Source organism: Triticum aestivum, chromosome 1A (assembly GCF_018294505.1).
Source record: "Triticum aestivum cultivar Chinese Spring chromosome 1A, IWGSC CS RefSeq v2.1, whole genome shotgun sequence".
NCBI classification, from domain to species: Eukaryota; Viridiplantae; Streptophyta; class Magnoliopsida; order Poales; family Poaceae; genus Triticum; species Triticum aestivum.
Genome location: NC_057794.1, coordinates 335,093,088 through 335,113,731, shown reverse-complemented (window position 1 = coordinate 335,113,731; position 20,644 = coordinate 335,093,088). Strand labels below are relative to the sequence as shown.

Genomic DNA, 20,644 nt, shown 5'->3' with positions numbered 1-20,644 from the left:
TTCAGTGTGGATTTTTGGGTGATTTGTCAGACGGCCGATTTGCATGTCCCATATGCCCATTTGCGAGACATGAAAGATGTAGAAAGTGAACTACTTACCCCAAATAAAGCTCTTGAGATTGGTATCAGTATAAATAGGATTATTTAATCATATCTACAAAGAATAAGATCAAGAAATATTTCCATACAACACCACACATTTAATAAGAAAAATATAAACACAGTGATAGTACTGATCATGAAGTAACGTAGACGGATCTCACTGTCTCTCTGTCTCTCTCTTTTTTTGCGGGAGAACGTGGACTGATCAGTGTCCCTGTTCTTCTCCTTGGCACTGTTACATTAAAGATAACAGTTTGTTAATATCGTTAGGAGCTAACGGTAATGTAGATTTCTCAATTACAGGTTTCTATGCCATCCCATTTCTATTCAGAAACCAACCCCTCCCCACTAATCAGCTACAAAACAAGAAATATGCTGTTTTTAGAGGGATTATAGCAAACCAAATGTCGGCCAACTTTCTATATAGCCTCTTGGTGCTTCCACCAATATAAATTATTTGAAGTTCTAGTTTCATCCAAAGTCAAACTTCATTAAGTTCGATCAAGTCTATATGACAATATTTTCCAAGATTTTCCTTGAATAAGAAGTCTGGCTGACCCAACAAACTTGTTCAGGTCCATGGCTGCATGGTTGGCGGGTGGGACATTTTTGTCAAAATCCCAAAGGGCACCATGGCTGTTGAAGTAGCGATACAAAAGGAAGCGTGACTTTGTGAAACTATTTAGCTATTTTGTGAACAACAACAAAAAATGTAACTTCAAGGAATTTACTTACCATGCAACATATTAAGCGACACCGCCAATGCTGAGTATGGCGCCGAACACCCAAATGGAGACGAGTAGAAGAACACTCCTGATCCATATACGGCGCCTGTAGGTGAGGCTAGACTGGCAAATCCAGAATGCAATGAAGACCTCTACGACGCTGAAGACAAAAATGATGGCGAGGATGACATCGGAAAACATTAACGTGTGCAGAAGGGGCCATCGATGGGCTATGCCAGGTGCCCCGTTTTACTGTGCGTCGCTGATATCTCTTCAAAAGATAGCACCTTCACAGGGTAAAACATCCCTAGTAAAACGCATGGATAGAGAGAAAAGGGACATTCCTTCTCTACGAAGGCAAGAATCCTGGCGCTGCTATCCTTCCTCCTTCCCTCGCGCTGCCATCACATACTTCGTATCCTCCCCGTTGGCTCCCTCCCCCCAACCCAACCCGCGTCCTCCTTCTCCCGTATCGCTCGGACCTGTAGCGTCGCCGCCGTCACCGATGCACCTCCTTTCCCCTTCTCCCTACCACCTTCGGCTTCAGCATGGAGCATTAGCTCCTCTTGCCTCACCGGCCGTCCTGAGCAAGGGCAGGGCGCCTCGTCCTCTCCTTCCCCGAGCGCGGAGGGAGAGAAGAGATGGCGACGGCTGGATCTCGGTAAGTGGCCAGCGAGGAGGACGGCTTGGCCCCGCAGCAACGCCAACAAGGCACTTCCGTCTAGCGTCGCCTATTCTTCCTCCTCTCGCTCCAATCCTACCGTGGCCACCACCAGTAGTAGCAAGAAGTCCAACTCTTCTGTGGTATGAACTATTCCTTGTGTTGTTGTTTGATGTATTTTCTTGCATCCTTGCTAATTCGGGTTGATCTGCTATTGCCCCACACGAGGTTGTCCTCCTCTCTGGTTTTGCTGATTCCGACGGCGCCGAATCCACCTACAGGTTCGCATCCCTCTCTCTCACTCTGATATGCACTTCTATATATGAGTTCCCTTTTATTTCGTCTCTCATCATCTCCACCAGAACTTAATCTTGAGATCAGGATTCATGCCCTTTCTCCTTGAGCTGATTTGCTGCTTAATATCTGATGGGTCATGCATTCTTTTGGTTGAAATTTATATTATTTTATCCTGTCCTTGGCAATTCAATACCGATAACAGGAATTTACTTTGCAGGATATCTTTGACATTTGTTATTATTGGGGTGTAAATCCTGGCGATGAAAATATTATCAATGTTCTTGTCAAATTGGGTTGCCAATGCTGGAAGCTGCTCATGGGACATATAACTTGAAGGTCGTCTCCAGTGCTACTTTTCTTTCTACTGATTTTCGTTTTAATCAAGAACGATAGAGAGTGATTCCACGCTTGTACTTGACTTCATGTGCTTCCTTGGACTTGATATCTTCTGTTTTTATTGTGTGGTGGTGGTGCCGTCGAGGTCGGGGATGGCGCTCAGCGGCTTGGATGCCGCGTTCGTCCTCCCCATGCACTTCCCTTCTCCCTCGGCTTCTTTCGCGCCCGATTCCTCCTCGACCGCCTGGTATCCAAGGTACGGAATCAACTACTCTTCCTCCTCCTCACCGTACCTTCATGCTCCTCTCAAGGTGGTTCATGTCATGATCATTCTTTTCTTTTGTCACATGCTAGAGGGCACTAATGATGCGTGCTATGTAGTCTGAGTCTCCCTTGAAAATAACCATGAAAATATATCCAGGTTTTTCTTTACTAAAATCCTATCCAAGTTAGATGCCGCAGTGCGGATGAACTGCAGTTTGAATTTCTTCCACGATTTAGAGTACCAAGCATGCAGTTGTATATGAAAAAACCAATCACACAAAATTAAACTGTTTGTAACCATTCCAACTTATGAAATGTCAGAACAATCGTAACACTCACAGGGAGCACAGGAGATTTCATGAGCATGTCTTATTAATCTTTTAAGCTCAACCATCAGGCACCCTCACGCTGAGGAAAAACACCATTGAAGGATGGAATAGAGTAAGTTATAAAAACTAACTGTCAAACTATGATTACATGGCTGATAATGTTGACGATAATTAAGAAATGATGACCTTTCGATCGATGTTGTAAAATGACTGGGATAGTGTAGTGTCATAACTAATGAGAATGATAACTTAATTGAGACTTTGCATAAGACTCCAGAGTTGATGAAGGTGAAAGTGCGTTATATCGACTAGAGGGGGGTGAATAGGCGATTTTTATGAAAGTCTTCAGAACATGGAAGTTTTGAAGACAAAAGATAAAATTAAACCTATTACCATGCAGTGGAAGGTAGGCTACACTAGGCAAACCATAATCAAGTATTCAATAAAGTGAAAGCACAAAGACCAATAGCAGCTAGGTAGTAAGGATCAGGTAGGAAGATATTGTGAAGCCAAACAGAACACGCAGTCGCTCAGTGAAGACAAATGATAGAACAAACATACAATGACTTCACAAGGAGTAACAGTAAGTAAAGTGAAGTGAAGATGAAACCAGTGACTCGTTGAAGACAATGATTTGTTGGACCAGTTCCAGTTGCTGTGACAACTGTACGTCTAGTTGGAGCGGCTAGGTATTTAAACCTTAGGACACACAGTCCCGGACACCCAGTCCTGAACACGCAGCTCAGGACACCCAGTCCTCACCGTATTCTCCTTGAGCTAAGGTCACATAGACCTCGCCCAATCACTCTGGTAAGTCTTCAAGGTAGACTCCCAAACCTTCACAGACTTCGTTCACCGGCAATCCACAATGTCTCTTGGATGCTTAGAACGCGACGCCTAACCGGCTGGAGGATGCACAGTCCTCAAGTGTAATAAGTCTTCAGATCACACAGATAAGAAGACTTAAGTGATGCCCAATTCTCTCTGGCTCTGGTGGTTAGGGCTTTATCCTCGCAGGGAATTCTCTCTCAATGGCTTCGAGGTGGGTTGCTCTCAAACGACAAAAGCCGTACTTTCAATCTGAGCAGCCAACCTTTTATGGTTGTAGGGAGTGGGCTATTTATAGCCACTTGGCAACCCGACCTGATTTGTCCGAAATAACCCTGGGTCACTAAGGAACTGACACGTGTCCCAACGGTCAGATTTCAAACTCACACGGCAACTTTACTTGGGCTACAAGCAAAACTGACTTGTCCGACTCTGGACAAGATTCGCTCTCATAGTCTTCACTCAAAGACATAGGTTTTTGGTTTAGGCATCACTTCAGTCATTCTGACTGGTTCTCTTGGACCCCACTTAATAGTACGGTGGTTCCTATGACTCAACACAAAAGAAAAAGAACTACGAAAGATCAAAGTCTTCGAGCTCCATAGGCTTCATATCATGTCTTCTCTTGTCATAGTCTTCAATGTGAATATCTTCATATACCACCTTTGACTTCAATGTCTTCATAAAGTTTTAGGGGTCATCTCTGGTAGTAAAACCGAATCAACGAGGTACTTCTACCTGTGTTATCCTGCAATTCTCACAAACACATTAGTCCCTCAACTAGGTTTGTCGTCAATACTCCAAAACCAACTAGGTGTGGCACTAGATGCACTTACAATCTCCCCCTTTTTGGTGATTGATGACAAACTAGTTGAAGTTTTCAACGGAGAATATAATCTGTGAAATTGTAAAAAATAAGGAATTGTCTTCATAAGTTGCAAGGGCTCCCCCTGAAGATGTGCATATAAGTTAATTTGCCTTTTGGAATGCAAATGCACATGGCAGGTGGTACTTGTGGAGATCCACTTCAACTTATGATGACAATCCACTGTGCATGTGAAAGTATGAAGATAATGCCATGCATAATGGAAAATGGACATCTGCAGAATGAGCTAAGTGTAGAATTTATCGTCGCACATGCGGAATTTATCTTTGCAAAACAAGGTGGGAAATAAGTAGCAGACGACCATCTAGTTTAAGTGTTACAACTCATAAGAACCAAATGTAGCAAAAAAACGAGAGTTGTAAGCACGAAGCAAAATATAAGGCACCCGCCCATATGAACCCGCTTGAAGACTATCAATCTCATATGCTTCTCCCCCTTTTGTCAGTAATGACCAAAAAGGTTTGAAGACATAGAGCTTCTACTCATTCCCATGAGGAGTAGGTGAAGTAGCAGGGTTGTTGGTGTTGTTTGGCGGTGCAGAAGAGCTTGGAGGTGCTGAAGGAGGTGGCGGTGAAGTAGCATCGTCTTCTTCCTGAATAATTCTGGCAGTGACTGTGGCAGCAGAGGAAGAGAACTCAGAGTCTTCAAGGGATGGAGTTCCTAGCAGCACAGCCCTTCGAGGAGGTGTGGAGTCAAACTTGAATCTCTCAGTGAAGCCATCCTCTTGAAGATCAGCTTCAGAAAGCATCATCGTTAGCCCTTTCCATGTGCGGAGACAGGTTTCATGGGCAACGAAAGCATTCTTGGTGGCAAGATTTTGAGTGCGATTAACATCCACCAAGAGGCTTTTCATCTAACGCTTCAGCCAGTCATGATGCCTATCTTGTTTCTGATGTAGAGCCACAAGAAGCTCTCGGTCGTTGAGAACACGAGTGCGCTTCTTGGGTCTTGGAGCAGTGGCACTATCAGTGGCTTCAGTGGAAGCAGGGTGTGGTGCACGTGTAGTGCCAGCCAAAGGATACACCCGAGAAACTGCTTCAACGCCTTCAACGTTCTGTGTAAAACTCTGATGTTCTGCATTCTGAAGACTTAGAGGTTGCTTGGCAGGCTCAGAATATCTGGCTTCAGTAGACATGTCCACGTCAGGCAAGAAGATCCGATGGTTGCGAGCTGAGGGCTGATAAGAGATGGCGGAGTGTAGCTTGATCAGCCGCATGACCCAAGGGGCGTAGAACTTCAAACCAAACAGATCAATGCCTGATGCAGCAAGTTGGCGTATGAAGAAGTCTTGTGCATTGAAGCATTTGCCATGAAGTATATAGAAGACCAAAGTCTTCATTGCACCCTGAAGCTTGGCATTTGCAGAGTGCCCTTTGATAGGCCAGAGAGTTCGCCTGATGATGTGATAGATGGTTCTGGGCAGGTACTCAAGGTCTTCAACAAAGAACTCTGTGGGATAAGCAACATCTTGGGGCAATGGCTTCATCATGCTGAGCATTTGACTCATATTAGGTTCTGGCCGCTGAAAGATGCTCTCAATAGCTTCAGCATGCAGCTGACAGCCTTGCTCGAAGAGATCGCCAAGAGTGGGCAAGCCAGTGAGCTCAATGATGTCAAATGCATTGGCTTCATGATGAACGTTGCCAGTCATCCACTCCAGGACCCAAGTCTTCGGATCTCTGCTATATCCTTTGATGTGGAGTGTGACATAGAATTGTAGCAGTAGCTCTTCATTTCAATGCTCTTCATCAGTAACAAACTGCAGCAGACCCACTTGCTTGAAGCAATCCAACGCTTCTTCTAGACAGGGCAGACCAGCTATAGCTTCAACATCAAGACGCTTGTGTGGGAAGATGCGACCTTGGTTGTAAAGAATGCAAGAGTAATAGCTTCGCTGAGGATAGCTCCAGAACCAATCAGATGATATCCTTTCCCTTGAGTAGGGGTTCCTGGAGCTATCGAAGAACGTGTTGTCTGCCCTGAAGCCATTGATGTTGAAGGAGCCAGGTGCTGATGCAGGACCTGGAAACCTTGGCAATCTTGGGATTGGCTTCTGGACCTGAGGCCTGTGCTCAACATGATAGTTGAATTGGGGACCGGCAGCAGACTCAGGAACAGAAGTAGCGGGATCAGTGGCTTCGCTGTCTTCTGAAGCTTTTGCTGGGGAGGGCTCCACATTAGCTTCATTGGTGTTTGTGGCAGCCTCAAGATTTTCATCCTCCACTTGACTAGCTGGAGGGTCGGTCACATGCACGTTCTCCTGGAGAACTGCTTCTTGGTGGAACAAGGGAGTGGGATCTTGTGGTACTTCTTCTGCGGCTGATGCAGCCGGAATGTCTTCAGCAGAGACTTGAGGCCTTGGACCTTTGCGAAGCCTGCGGAACACAGACGACGCCTGTGGAGTTGGAGTGGGCTGGGCCTCATAGTCTTCTTCCTCTTGTGGGCGATCCACCCATGAAGCATCCTGTGCAAGTGGCGTCAGTGGACGACCAATGCTGATGAGTTTGCTGTTTTCAAACTGAGGAAGGACTGCATCATCTTCTACATTGTCATGATGACCAATGTCTTCAGCAGCGATGGGATCAGCTGCTGGAATGTCGTCAGCTTCAGAAGCCTCTGTGGAAGCAGGCTCATGAACTGTCAGTTGACGTTCTGCGTCAGGATGAACCATAGAAATGGGTTCAACTATCAAGGGCTCTGTGGGAGCAGCCCGAGCTTTCTTGGTCTTTCTCTTTTTCTTGGTGGGGGCAGTAGGAGAGGCTTCAGAGTGTTTCCTCTTCCTGGCTTCAGCCTCAGCAGTTCATGTCTTCTTGAGCTCTGAAGCTGTTGACCGGCTCTTTGGCTTCGAGCCAGTCATTCTTGTTGGGAAGACAATCGGAACTGCTTCTTGCCTTGCTGCATCAGATTCAGGCGTAGCAGGCTTCTTCTTCTTCTTTGCGGCCATCCTGGGGTCGATGCCAGGACACCCAAGTGCTTTGCGCTTCTCAGCCTCATTATAGGCTTGCACACATCTGTCAGCCAGAGTCTTCATGCGCTCACGCGAACCCTGAGCTTCTGCACGCTTCTTCACAAAGGCTTCCTTGAGCTCATGCATCATTGTCTGGAAGTTCTTCACTTCTTGCACGCTGAGCTTGGCCATATGCTTCTTGAACTGAGCCTTTACATAGTCAATCTTCTGCTTCAGTTCAACAATGCGCTGGGCAATAGCAAGTTCTAAAGTAATGGCGCCTTGGAAGGCGACACTTAGGCCAATAGGTAGCTGCAGATCTTCAAAGCTGATGTTTGGCGTGTCAAACCACTCGTCAATGAAGTTGTGGATGATGGTGACATCAAAGAGAGGCAGATCATTGAAGATTTCTACTTCTTCTTTGCTCTTGATGAGTTGCTCAAGAGCGTCATCTCCAAGATCTTCATCACTTGACAGATCAATGTCGTCATTGCGCAGGATGGCAGCAGCTGTTAGCTCTTTGCCAGTGTGAGACAGAGGCATCTTGGCCTTCTGGGGCTTGGAGACGCGTGATAAATCTTCAGACTGCACACTGTCTTCAGGAGGTGCAGTTGCCAATGGCTTCGCCCTTGAGATTTTTGGTGAAGGGGCTGGCTTTGAAGCTTTTGGCTTCTTCAACTGCTTTGGCTTCGGCACTGCAGGCGCGTCATCAGACTCAGTGTCAGCCGCAGGCTTATTCACTGCAGTCCCTTGAACCAAGATGTAGGTGATGAGGCCTTCAAGGTTGGCGAAAGGACCGATGACATTGGGTTCTGTATGTCGTGTGCCATCTGCCCTTGGAGATGAGGGACCAGTGTTGAAGTCTAACCCAAAAGTCTTCTTGTTCTGCTTCGCAGAATTTTGAGCAAACTGGAAGTTGCGCTTGAACAGATTGTCGTCACGACACCATAGCAGTGACGACGAGTGTGCATCAGCAGGCTGTGGTCCACGGACCATGCATAGATAGAAGCCTTGAGCAATGGCTTCATCTCTGGACCTGGGTAGAAGATTTTTGAATAGGATGTCTCCCCACGGTCTCTTGATGGCATTTTTCTCAGCATACTTCTGGGTCACAAATCTGTATTTGAACCATTGTTCTGCCCAATATCTTCGAATCTATTGGATTCGGGTCTTGCGCTGACTGTAATCCTCTTCAGGATCTGTCTTGTACATTTCTGAGAGTTCATCTGGCGGATCTCTGGAGGTCTCACCACGATGCTTTCTGCCACCCTTCCTTGTTGCCTTTTCTGAAGCCATAAACTTTAACTTGAAAGGCTTCAAGACGTTCAAAGGCTTCAAAGGTTTTCGTTTGCTGGACCAACAGGAACTGGCTTCGGGAGAATTTATGTGATGCTGTAGGAATTCTGCAAATGAATGCAGACTATGAGAACCAAAGGATTCTCCCACGGACATGTACCTGTGACAGCATTAAGGTGCGAGGGAAGGGGAAGAGGTCATATGCATTCTCAGAAGATTTTGAAGATAAATCAGTTTAGAAGACATTGACCTCATCGTGCGAAGACATTCACTCATAGATAAGAAGTTGGTTCCAGATTTGTACGAATCCACAGATCAGTACAAGTGAGGAATCTAACTACTTTGTGAAGCACAAGTGAATATACTAGGCATGTTATGAGATGCAGTATGAGAGAGATCTAGCTTGTGTGAACAGAAACTGCTTGTGGTAGAAAGTGACAGATCAATAGGATCAATGGTGCTGTAAAAAGGGAGTTTTATTTACCACACTGAGAACTGCTAGACGGAGTGGGAGATGAGGCCGAGCAGTTCACTCTTTCGTGCCCTAACTTGGCGACGGAGGACACCTACGGTGACGGCGGAGAGGACGATGTCCGCGGTCGGCGTGAAGACGGTGTCGGAGAGGCTGCGGCAGCGAATCGCTTCGTCGCCGGCGTCGTCGAGAGCTAGCGGTGGCGCTAGGGTTCGTGCGAGGGTGGAAGAAGAGATAATGACCGTTGTGAGTGTGTATTTATAGACACAGGGGCGGCACTGTGCTATTACACAGGTGCCCCTGGCGATTCGCATCTTAGGAACACGTGGCCAGTATGCGGAATTTTGGGATTTGTTTCACGTCCCATGCACGCCTGGATTGTCGGGTGGTCGTTCCTACTTCTCCGGATTTCATGTGGAGGAATGAGCATTGAAAACGGACTTAATGGTTGTCTCTTTATCTTCTGCTGACAAGGACGCAGAGAAGACATTCGACAGTTTCAATAGAATGCATATGACTTGGAGAGATAGAGTTTGAGATAGAAAGCATAGAGAAGTTGGGGTCCGATCACATTCACTTAGTTCAAAAGATTCAACACGAAGACATAGCTATAAGTGAATGCTATAGAGGATAGAACACTAGCATATATATATATATATATATATATATATATATATATATATATATATATATAATCAACATAGTGAAGATAATCATGAAAATATGTTGAGTTCGAAGCCAAACCAAATGTGAAGACATTGCAAGGTAATGCCATGAGTGAAACACTTCAAAATAGAACGTTTGGTGGTGGCGTTACCCACCGTATAGGAAGTATTAGACCCAGACACGGCGCACAATTATCGTGGCGCTCCGAAGTCAAATTCCACATTAATGTATTCACACTTAGAATGTATGTCTTCATTGATTGAAGATATACTTAACTTCGTGTGTTGCACATCTAAGTCATCAATATGCGTAAGGGTTAGGATGTGTGCCTGATCACAGGACATTTGAGGATTCCAGGATATTTAGCTCACACGTTACTTGCAAAACCTCTTCTCATCCAAGGGCTTGGTGAAGATATCTGCCAATTGCTCTTCAGTGTTGACGTGTATGATATCAATGTCTTCCTTCACAACATGATCCCTAAGAAAGTGATGACGAATTTCAATGTGCTTTGTCTTCGAGTGCTGAACTGGGTTGTTAGCAATCTTGATGGCGCTTTCGTTGTCGCAGTAAAGTGGCACTTGCTTCAGATGAATGCCATAGTCCTTGAGTGTTTGCTTCATCCACAGAAGTTGAGCGCAGCAAGATCCAGCAACAATGTATTCAGATTCAGCGGTGGAGAGAGATACACAGTTCTGCTTCTTTGAAGACCAACATACAAGTGATCGTCCCAGAAAGTGACATGTGCCTGATGTAAACTTGCGATCAACTTTGGCACCAGCATAATCAGCATCCGAGAATCCAACCAGATCAAACTCTGAGCCCTTTGGATACCATAATCCTAGAGTTGGGGTGTGAGCCAAATATCGAAGAATTCGCTTCACAGCTAAGTGATGCGACTCCTTTGGTGCCGCTTGAAATCGAGCACACATGCAAACACTAAGCATAATATCTAGCCTAGATGCACATAGATAAAGTAAAGAACCAATCATGGAGCGGTATACCTTTTGATCGAACTCTTTACCATTTTCGTCAGGACCCAGATGATGTTTGGCTGGCATTGGTGTTGTGAAGCCTTTGCAGTCTTGCATACCGAACTTCTTCAGGCAATCTTTGAGATACTTCTCTTGAGATATGAAGATGCCATTGCGTTGTTGTCGTATTTGAAGACCAAGGAAGAACTTCAACTCCCCCATCATGGACATCTGATATTGCTCTTGCATCATATAACCAAACTCTTCGTTGAACTTCTGATTGGTGCAGCCGAAGATAATGTCATCCACATATATTTGGCACACAAACAGTTCACCATCATATGTCTTCGTGAAAAGAGTGGGATCTAGGGAACCAGGTATGAAGCCTTTGCTCTTCAGGAAGTATTTGAGTGTGTCATACCAGGCCCTAGGGGCTTGTTTGAGGCCATACAGTGCCTTGTTGAGCTTGTATACCATGTCAGGGTGTTTTGGATTTTCAAAGCCAGGCGGTTGTGCAACATACACTTCTTCAATCTTGCCATTGAGAAAGGCACTCTTCACATCCATTTGATATAGAAGTATGTTATGATGATTTGCATAGGCCAGCAGTATGCGTATGCCTTCAAGTCTAGCCACAGGAGCAAATGTTTCATCGAAGTCAATGCCTTCCACTTGAGTATATCCTTGAGCAACGAGATGAGCTTTGTTTCTGACAACTTGACCATGCTCATCTTGCTTGTTGTGGTATATCCATTTGGTGCCTATTATATTGTGCTTCCGTGGATCAGGACGCTTAACCAGTTCCCATACATTATTCAGCTCAAACTGTTGAAGCTCTTCTTGCATAGCTTGAATCCATTCAGGTTCCATGAAGGCTTCTTCAAATTTCTTGGGTTCTGATATCGAGACAAATGCGAAGTGCCCACAGAAATTTGCTAGCTGAGTTGCCCTTAAACGAGTGAGTGGACCAGGTGCATTGATGCTACCAATTATTCTTTCAATCTGCACTTCATTGGCAACGCGAGGATGTACAGGGCGAAGACTTTGCTCTTGCTGTTCATTGTCGTTGTTGGAAGGAATGTCTTCAGGCTGAGCATTGTCTTCATGTTGATCAGGTGCTGAAATGATAAGTTCTTCTTCAGGATGAGCTTCAGAAGGTATAATTTCTCCAGTTCCCATTAGCTTGATTGATTCACTGGATGGAACTTCATCTAGCACACTTGGCAGCTGCTCTCTTTGTGAGCCGTTGGTCTCATCGAACCGCACATGCACTGTTTCAACCACTTTGTAATGAAAGAGATTGAAGACTCTGTAGGAGTGTGAATCCTTTCCATATCCAAGCATAAAACCCTCATGTGCTTTTGGTGCAAATTTTGAGGTGTGATGTGAGTCCTTGATCCAGCACCTTGCGCCAAATACTCTGAAGTAACTGACATTTGGCTTTTTGCCAGTAAGGAGCTCATAAGATGTCTTGTTCAGTAGCTTGTGAAGATAAACACGGTTGATTGTATGGCATGCAGTATCAATGGCTTCGGGCCAGAATTTTCTTGGGGTCTTGTACTCATCTAGCATCGTTCTGGCCATCTCAATTAGTGTTCTGTTCTTGCGTTCGACGACGCCATTCTGCTGTGGTGTGTACGGGGCTGAGAATCCATGTGTGATGCCCAAGGTATCAAGATATGTATCAAGGCCAGTGTTCTTGAATTCAGTGCCATTGTCACTTCTGATGTGCTTTATCTTGGCGCCAAAATTGTTCATAGCTCGATTGGCGAAGCGTCTGAAGACATCCTGCACTTCAGTCTTGTAAAGGATTATAAGCACCCAAGTATATCTAGAATAATCATCAACAATAACGAAGCCATAGAGGCAAGTAGTAGTAGTTAGAGTTGAGTAATGAGTGGGACCGAAAAGATCCATGTGAAGCAGTTCGAAGGGTTGAGTAGTAGTCATGATTGTCTTCGAGGGATGTTTGGCCCTCGTCATCTTCCCTGCTTCACAGGCACCGCATAAGTGGTCTTTCTTGAACTTGACGCCCTCGATGCCTATGACATGCTTCTTCTTCGCAAGGGTGTGGAGGTTCCTCATGCCAGCATGTCCAAGCCTCCGATGCCAGAGCCAGCATTCTGATGCCTTTGCTAGAAGACATACTGCAAGCTGTGGCCCTGCTGATAAATCTACCACGTACAAATCATCTTTTCGATACCCTTCAAACACTAGAGACTTGTCAGATTCCATTAGTACAAGGCAACGATATTTTCCAAACATTACGATCATGTTCAAATCGCAAAGCATTGAGACAGACATTAAGTTGAAGCCAAGGGATTCAACAAGCATGACTTTATCCATGTGTTGATCCCTTGAGATTGCAACTCTACCTAGACCCAATACCTTACTTTTGCCAGTGTCAGCAAATGTGATGTGGCTCTTGTCGGATGGACGTAAGGTTGAGTCCATAAGAAGACTTGTTTTGCCAGTCATTTGATTTGTACACCCACTGTCAATAATCCATTCTGAAGACGCTGGTGTCGTACCCTACAGTGCAGTTAGGGGGATAGGCTTCACCAAGAGCATTGTGAAGCAAAAACATTTGACGAACCAGTGGGTTATGAAAGCTTAGATCCAAGTTAGGACTAATAGGGAGAGTAGCAAGCGATTCAGGTACGAAGTACATAGTAAGACCATTTGGGCATTTGATCTTGCGCCCTACAAGATGTTTAAGGTCCCCAGCAATAGCGTCAGACAATTTTGGTTTTCTGCTGGAGACCTTTCCCTGCAAAAGGGAGTTAAGCTTTCTTAGCCACCCACATCTTCAAGGGTGGCTTAGAAGCAATAAGTCTAAGTGCAGCATCTGAGAATTTTGGCTTTGAAGACTTAGCAAACAGTCTTGCAGGAGGACAATAGTACTCATAAGAATAAGCAGAATAGTTCTTGGTCTTATGAACATGGCGGTTTGATGAACTGCTCTCATATTCATATGCCTGAGTATGATTTTCCTGCAAACCATTTGCGTTAGTGCGACTCAGGTGAGTCCTCTGTCTGTATGAAGCCTTTGGACCGTATGAAGCCTTTGGTCTGAGGTTTGTCTTCTTCACGTGAGGTGTCATGATGACATTCACAGGAAGACTCTCCAGACACTTTTTTGGAACCCAGATCTTCTTCATAGGTGGTCCATTCCTGCAGTTAGTACCAATGTACCTGGCAAACACTTCACCATTCTGATTCTTAAACAGTATATAGTTTGCATCAAAGGATTCATCAATGATAATGGGGTTAGCACAAGTGAAGCCAGATAGATTGAATGGATCTGCTGAAGGTTCCTTTGCAGCAACCCACATGGTTTTGGGGTACTGCTCAGGTTTCCAGTAAGAGCCATCTGCATTCATTTTCCTTACGAACCCTACACCCTCTTTCCTAGGGTTTCGGTTCTGAATCTGCTTTTTCAGGACATCACATAGCGTCTGATGCCCTTTAAGACTTTTGTACATCCCTGTTTCAAGCAATGTCTTCAACCTAGCATTCTCATCAGCAATAGCGGTGGTATCCTCAGCAGAGGGGTTAGTTACCGCATCAACAGTTGAAGATATTGCAACAGCAGTAGCAGTAGAACATTCAGCAACAGAAGTAGCATTATCACACTCAATGCATTTAAGACATGGTGGTTCAAATCCTTCCTGAGCGGGACTGATCTGTTTGGTGCGAAGTGACTCGTTTTCCGTTTGAAGATCTTTATGAACCGCTCTCAATTTCTTAAGATCTTGCTTCCTTTGAAGATAATCATAGGAAAGCTTTTCATGAGTTGTTGAGAGAGTTTCATGACGACTTTCAAGTTCCTGATACTTAACGTGAAGATTTTTTATGTCTTCAATTAAGGATTCAGATCGAGTCATTTCAGCACCTAACAGATCATCGCTTCTGTCTAACAGTTTTTGAATATGTTCCATAGCTTTCTGTTGTTCAGTTGTAATTTTAGCAAGTGTTTTGTAGCTAGGTTTTGAACCACAATCAGAGTCATCGTCACTAGATGTTTGATAGTGAGTAGTGTGTGTGTTTACCTTGGCACCGCATGCCACGAAGCAGCAGGTAGAAGCGGAGTAGTCCTTGTCATTTGCATCGGTGTCGGTGATGAAGTCATTGTCTTCAGTGTTGAAGATGGACTTGGCAACGTATACTGTAGCCAGACTTGCGACACCTGAGTCGGATTCCTCCTCAGACTCCACCTCCGCCTCCTCAGAAGCAGACTCCTCCTTTGAATCTATTTCCTTGCCAACAAACGCACGTGCCTTGCCAGATGAGCTCTTCTTGTGTGATGAAGACTTTGAGGAAGACTTGGAAGAAGACTTTGAGTATTTCTTTTTCTTCTTGTCGTCAGAGTCATATTCCTTGCTCTTCTTCTTCTTTTTGTTCTCATTGTCCCACTGTGGACACTCAGAGATGAAGTGGCCAAGTTTCTTGCACTTGTGACATGTTTTCTTCTTGTAGTCATGAGCAGGAGCTTCATCATTCCTTGAACTTGACCGGGAAGACTTTCTGAAGCCTTTCTTCTTGGTGAATTTTTGGAACTTCTTGACAAGCATAGCAAGTTCCCTTCCAATGTCTTTAGGGTCATCAGAACTGCTGTCAGATTCTTCTTCAGATGAGGAGACAGCTTTTGCCTTCAAGGCACGAGTTCGCCCATAGTTTGGACCGTAGATCTCTCTTTTCTCCGAAAGCTGAAACTCATGTGTGTTGAGCCTCTCAAGTATGTCAGACGGATCGAGTGTCTTGAAATCAGGACGTTCTTGAATCATCAGGGCCAGGATGTCAAATGAACTATCAAGTGATCTCAGCAGCATCTTGACGACTTCGTGTTTGGTAATCTCAGTGGCGCCGAGGGCTTGAAGCTCATTTGTGATGTCAGTGAGTCGGTCAAATGTGTGCTGGACATTTTCATTATCATTTCGCTTGAAGCGGTTGAAGAGGTTGCGAAGGACACTGATTCTCTGATCTCTCTGGGTTGACATGCCTTCATTGACCTTGGAGAGCCAGTCCCAGACCAGCTTGGATGTCTTCAAAGCACTCACACGACCATACTGTCCTTTGGTCAGATGACCACAGATGATATTCTTGGCAGTAGAGTCCAGTTGAACGAATTTCTTGACATCAGCAGCAGTGACACCTTCTCCAGCCTTGGAAACGCCGTTCTCGACGACATACCATAGGTCGACGTCAATGGCTTCAAGATGCATACGCATCTTATTCTTCCAGTACGGATATTCAGTTCCATCGAAGACGGGGCACGTAGCGGAGACTTTAATTATCCCTGTAGTGGACATAGCTAAAACTCCAGGTGGTTAAACCGAATCACACAGAACAAGGGAGCACCTTGCTCTGATACCAATTGAAAGTGTGTTATATCAACTAGAGGGAGGTGAATAGGCGATTTTTATGAAAGTCTTCAGAACATGGAAGTTTTGAAGACAAAAGATAAAATTAAACCTATTACCATGCAGCGGAAGGTAGGCTACACTAGGCAAACCATAGTCAAGTATTCAATAAAGTGAAAGCACAAAGACCAATAGCAGCTAGGTAGTAAGGATCAGGTAGGAAGATATTGTGAAGCCAAACAGAACACGCAGTCGCTCAGTGAAGACAAATGATAGAACAAACATACAATGACTTCACAAGGAGTAACAGTAAGTAAAGTGAAGTGAAGATGAAACCAGTGACTCGTTGAAGACAATGATTTGTTGGACCAGTTCCAGTTGCTGTGACAACTGTACGTCTGGTTGGAGCGGCTAGGTATTTAAACCTTAGGACACACAGTCCCGGACACCCAGTCCTGAACACGCAGCTCAGGACACCCAATCCTCACCGTATTCTCCTTGAGCTAAGGTCACATAGACCTCGCCCAATCACTCTGGTAAGTCTTCAAGGTAGACTCTCAAACCTTCACAGACTTCGTTCACCGGCAATCCACAATGTCTCTTGGATGCTCAAAACGCGACGCCTAACCGGCTGGAGGATGCACAGTCCTCAAGTGTAATAAGTCTTCAGATCACACAGACAAGAAGACTTAAATGATGCCCAATTCTCTCTGGCTCTGGTGGTTAGGGCTTTATCCTCGCAAGGAATTCTCTCTCAAAGGCTTCGAGGTGGGTTGCTCTCAAATGACAAAAGCCGTACTTTCAATCTGAGCAGCCAACCGTTTATGGTTGTAGGGAGTGGGCTATTTATAGCCACTTGGCAACCCGACCTGATTTGTCCGAAATGACCCTGGGTCACTAAGGAACTGACACGTGTCCCAATGGTCAGATTTCAAACTCACACGGCAACTTTACTTGGGCTACAAGCAAAGCTGACTTGTCCGACTCTGGACAAGATTCGCTCTCATAGTCTTCACTCAAAGACATAGGTTTTTGGTTTAGGCATCACTTCAGTCATTCTGACTGGTTCTCTTGGACCCCACTTAACAGTACGGTGGTTCCTATGACTCAACACAAAAGAAAAAGAACTACGAAAGATCTAAGTCTTCGAGCTCCATAGGCTTCATATCGTGTCTTCTCTTGTCATAGTCTTCAATGTGAATATCTTCATATACCACCTTTGACTTCAATGTCTTCATAAAGTTTTAGGGGTCATCTCTGGTAGTAAAACCGAATCAATGAGGGACTTCTACCTGTGTTATCCTGCAATTCTCACAAACACATTAGTCCCTCAACTAGGTTTGTCGTCAATACTCCAAAAACAACTAGGGGTGGCACTAGATGCACTTACAGAAGGGGCAAATCATGTATGCAGGGAGGTGTGCGAGTATTAAGAAGTTGTATGAGTCTGTTACTGGAAATGTTGTAGGCATTGATGTGATTAGAGCTGTCCAACCTGAACACAAGTTGGTGAAGGTTCTTTGTCTCTAAGCGTACAAGCTGTTCAATTAAAGTTCAACCAGGTTGTAGGGAAATATTTTACTCTCTGTAATGTTTATGCTCTGTTGTGCACTTACAAACAACAAGAGTTGAATGCCTCACTACGCCATCCGACTTCCATGAAAAAAACTTTTTCCTACCATGATGCTTTGTTATTCCATCAGTCACAATTGGAGATCAAGTAAATGATATTGCAGAATGATGCCAATTTAAGTTTTTGCTGTACATGAAACTTGTCAGTTTTACTGTCACCTTTCATTTTGGAGACATGACTAACTGTTTTCTTCATTATTTGTCATCTTCCAATGTTTATATTCACAATTTGATTTATGGTGATCTTGTTTTCTATTTGCAGGAGAAAATGATGTTTCAATGATACAAAGGGCTGATGTTGGTTTTGGTACATTCATAGGTTTATGTACCTCCCTAGCTTCCTTGCCTTGCTGCTCTAGCACCAGCCTCGCCGCTGTTGAGGTTTGCTCTGATTTCCATGCCCCGTTGTTTTGTTTATGCTTGATTTGCTGTGTGGAAAATGTAATGTGATACTTGCATGATTGGTGGATGAAATCCTAATGTAGAAATACATATTTGGTTTAGGTAAATCTTATATAATTGTTCCTATTAATGGTGATCTTTGGATGAGTTTTTCTTTCTAACTGATTGCATTCTTTAGTTGTATAGATCATTATGAAGTAAATAATTTGGGGGAATTCTCTGCTTCACCTATAAAGAGATGGGATCCATATGGCAGGGATGAAATCCAACTTCAATTGGCATGCAATAAGATCAAATGGGAGGTAATGAGTTATATTCTTTAGTTATGAGCTTGATTCAATGTCCCGCGTTATAGAAAGTTCAAACTTGAATTGCTCTATTTCAGGATTTAAACCTTCTTGAGTTACGCAATCACAAATATCTTGCACCTAGAGAAAGAAACTTGGATGTTTTGATCACACAAAGGTGTTTTTTACAAGTATGTGCTTTCTTTTAATCTATGCATGAGCCAGGTTTATGTGTTGTGCAGTTTGGACCATGAGCTTGCGGATGCTAAACAAAATCTTAGGTAAGTCTGAAATAGAAGCATTCAAGAAGTTCACTAGGCCAGAATGCTTCGAAGCCGATCTTGATGACCATAACTTCACGTTTACTCAGCATGCTAAAATGGCTCGAGTTATTCATCTGTATGGTGTAGGTACCCTCCAACTCCTTTTTGTTTTAATGATTTTCACTAACAAATAATTCTTACATAAGACCTTGGAGTAGCAAAGATGTTCTCATTTGTCCAACATAATTTACAAAATTTGATGGATTAGAAAAAGATTAAAATTAATGGATGCGGGTAATACACAATTTTATATGTTGGCAAGTATGTATAATGTACGAGTCTACGCAAGTGTCAGTTCTGTATTATTGTCTGTTTTCAAGTATTTGTCACTCGAGTTTCTGATAACTGAAGTGGGTGTTTGTAGTTGCAATGCAGAGCAGATCGAGTGGTGTAAGGTGGTGTTGTTGTGGGACATTGCAACTGCTGCCAGATTGATTCAAGCTTCATTTTAATGTTTTTGTTCATCTATGCTTTTGATTATATTTTTACAGAATAATGGGGGTTATACTTATTCTCGAGGGCCTTGCAGAGAGTATTCTGAATTGTATTCATTGCTTCCAAGTAGTTGTTTATATTTCTTATGAGTATTCACCTACAACTTGATGTCTTACAACACGAGGAGATTTATACCTGTTTGCTTAAGCATTTTCACTAAACTACGCATACTGTATGTTAACAAATACAACAACATTTGCTATTCAGTCATGCACATTATGTGGCTACCTTTGTACCAATCTTGTGTATAGGACAGGGTACATACGATTTTCTTGTTCATGCCTATAAAAAAATATATGATGATGATGAATGAGGTAAGTATCGGGGTTTTCTTCTTGGGTTGTGGGTAGTGGTGTTCTCCAAAAGCTCTTTTCATCCCATACAAAGCTTTTATAAAGGTAAGGTAAAGCTTTTAGATACTCTTGCTTCTCTCTGGAGCTATATTTATAAACTTTGTCCCAATTCTTGTCGTTATATCATAAATCTTGCTTGTGATTCAGAACAAATGGTGGATTATTATGTAGCTTTCTAACATGTGATGCAGTAACATATACTAGAGTTCGATGTTAATCTATCAAAACAGAGGCTAACAGAGTCCTTTTCTTTTGCTTGATTTGCATATTTTACTTGTGTTGACAGATAGATTATTTTGGTTGCTTAACTCGGTATGTTTTTGTTCAAACTTCATGTTACTTGAGCTAACTGTAGAGCATTATATGGCTTAAGTAAAAAAAACTGATAGAATTTTTTTACTTGATGTGTAAGTTCTGTACCAAATCATTTATACATAAGTCGAGTGCTAATTGTTAGAGACTTGTTCTGAGTTACACCAACTTGCTTAATTTCAGGGCAACATGTGGCTGAGTGGCTCTCAATTCCTTCCTTTCTCCTGTAGCATGATGGTACGTTGAAGATCAAGCTTGCCAACAACAAGGTTCATGACGAATTAGAGACTTGTTCTTAGTTACACCAACTTGCTTAATTTCAGGGGCAGCATGTGGCTGAGTGGCTCTCAATTCCTTCATTTCTCCTGTAGCATGATGGTACGTTGAAGATCAAGCTTGCCAACAACAAGGTTCATGACGATTGTTGCATCATGTTAGGAATGGACAATAAAGCCGCCATCACCACGAGCTGGTCAAAGTTTCGCAGCTATGCAAACATCCACCAAGGAGACATCTACGCCTTCTGCTTCAAGGTCACTGCAAATCGGTGCCTTGCTCTCGCTGTGCATCTGACACGGATCTTGTGTCTAGGCGATAGGATTTACTCTCAGATGATCAGATCGAAGATACAAGTAGCTAGGGTTTTTCAGCAAGAAAGGGGATCGGGGAATGAGAGCCAGAGGTGGGAGAGAGGA

General features: G+C 43.8%; 1 long non-coding RNA gene across 4 annotated transcripts; it reads left to right on the top strand.

Annotated features, from left to right (window-relative positions):
• Positions 1 to 1,213: 1,213 nt before the first annotated feature.
• LOC123049044 (uncharacterized) lies at positions 1,214 to 20,126 on the top strand. Of its 4 annotated transcripts, none has more exons than XR_006423432.1 (6): positions 1,214 to 1,768; positions 2,002 to 2,376; positions 18,040 to 18,158; positions 18,358 to 18,481; positions 18,709 to 18,872; positions 19,154 to 20,126. It is a non-coding gene; the product is annotated as an uncharacterized lncRNA (long non-coding RNA). The 4 variants fall into 4 exon arrangements; XR_006423434.1 differs by having other exon boundaries at positions 18,709 to 18,876; XR_006423431.1 differs by having other exon boundaries at positions 1,214 to 1,630; positions 18,709 to 20,126.
• The last annotated feature ends 518 nt before the right edge of the window (positions 20,127 to 20,644 follow it).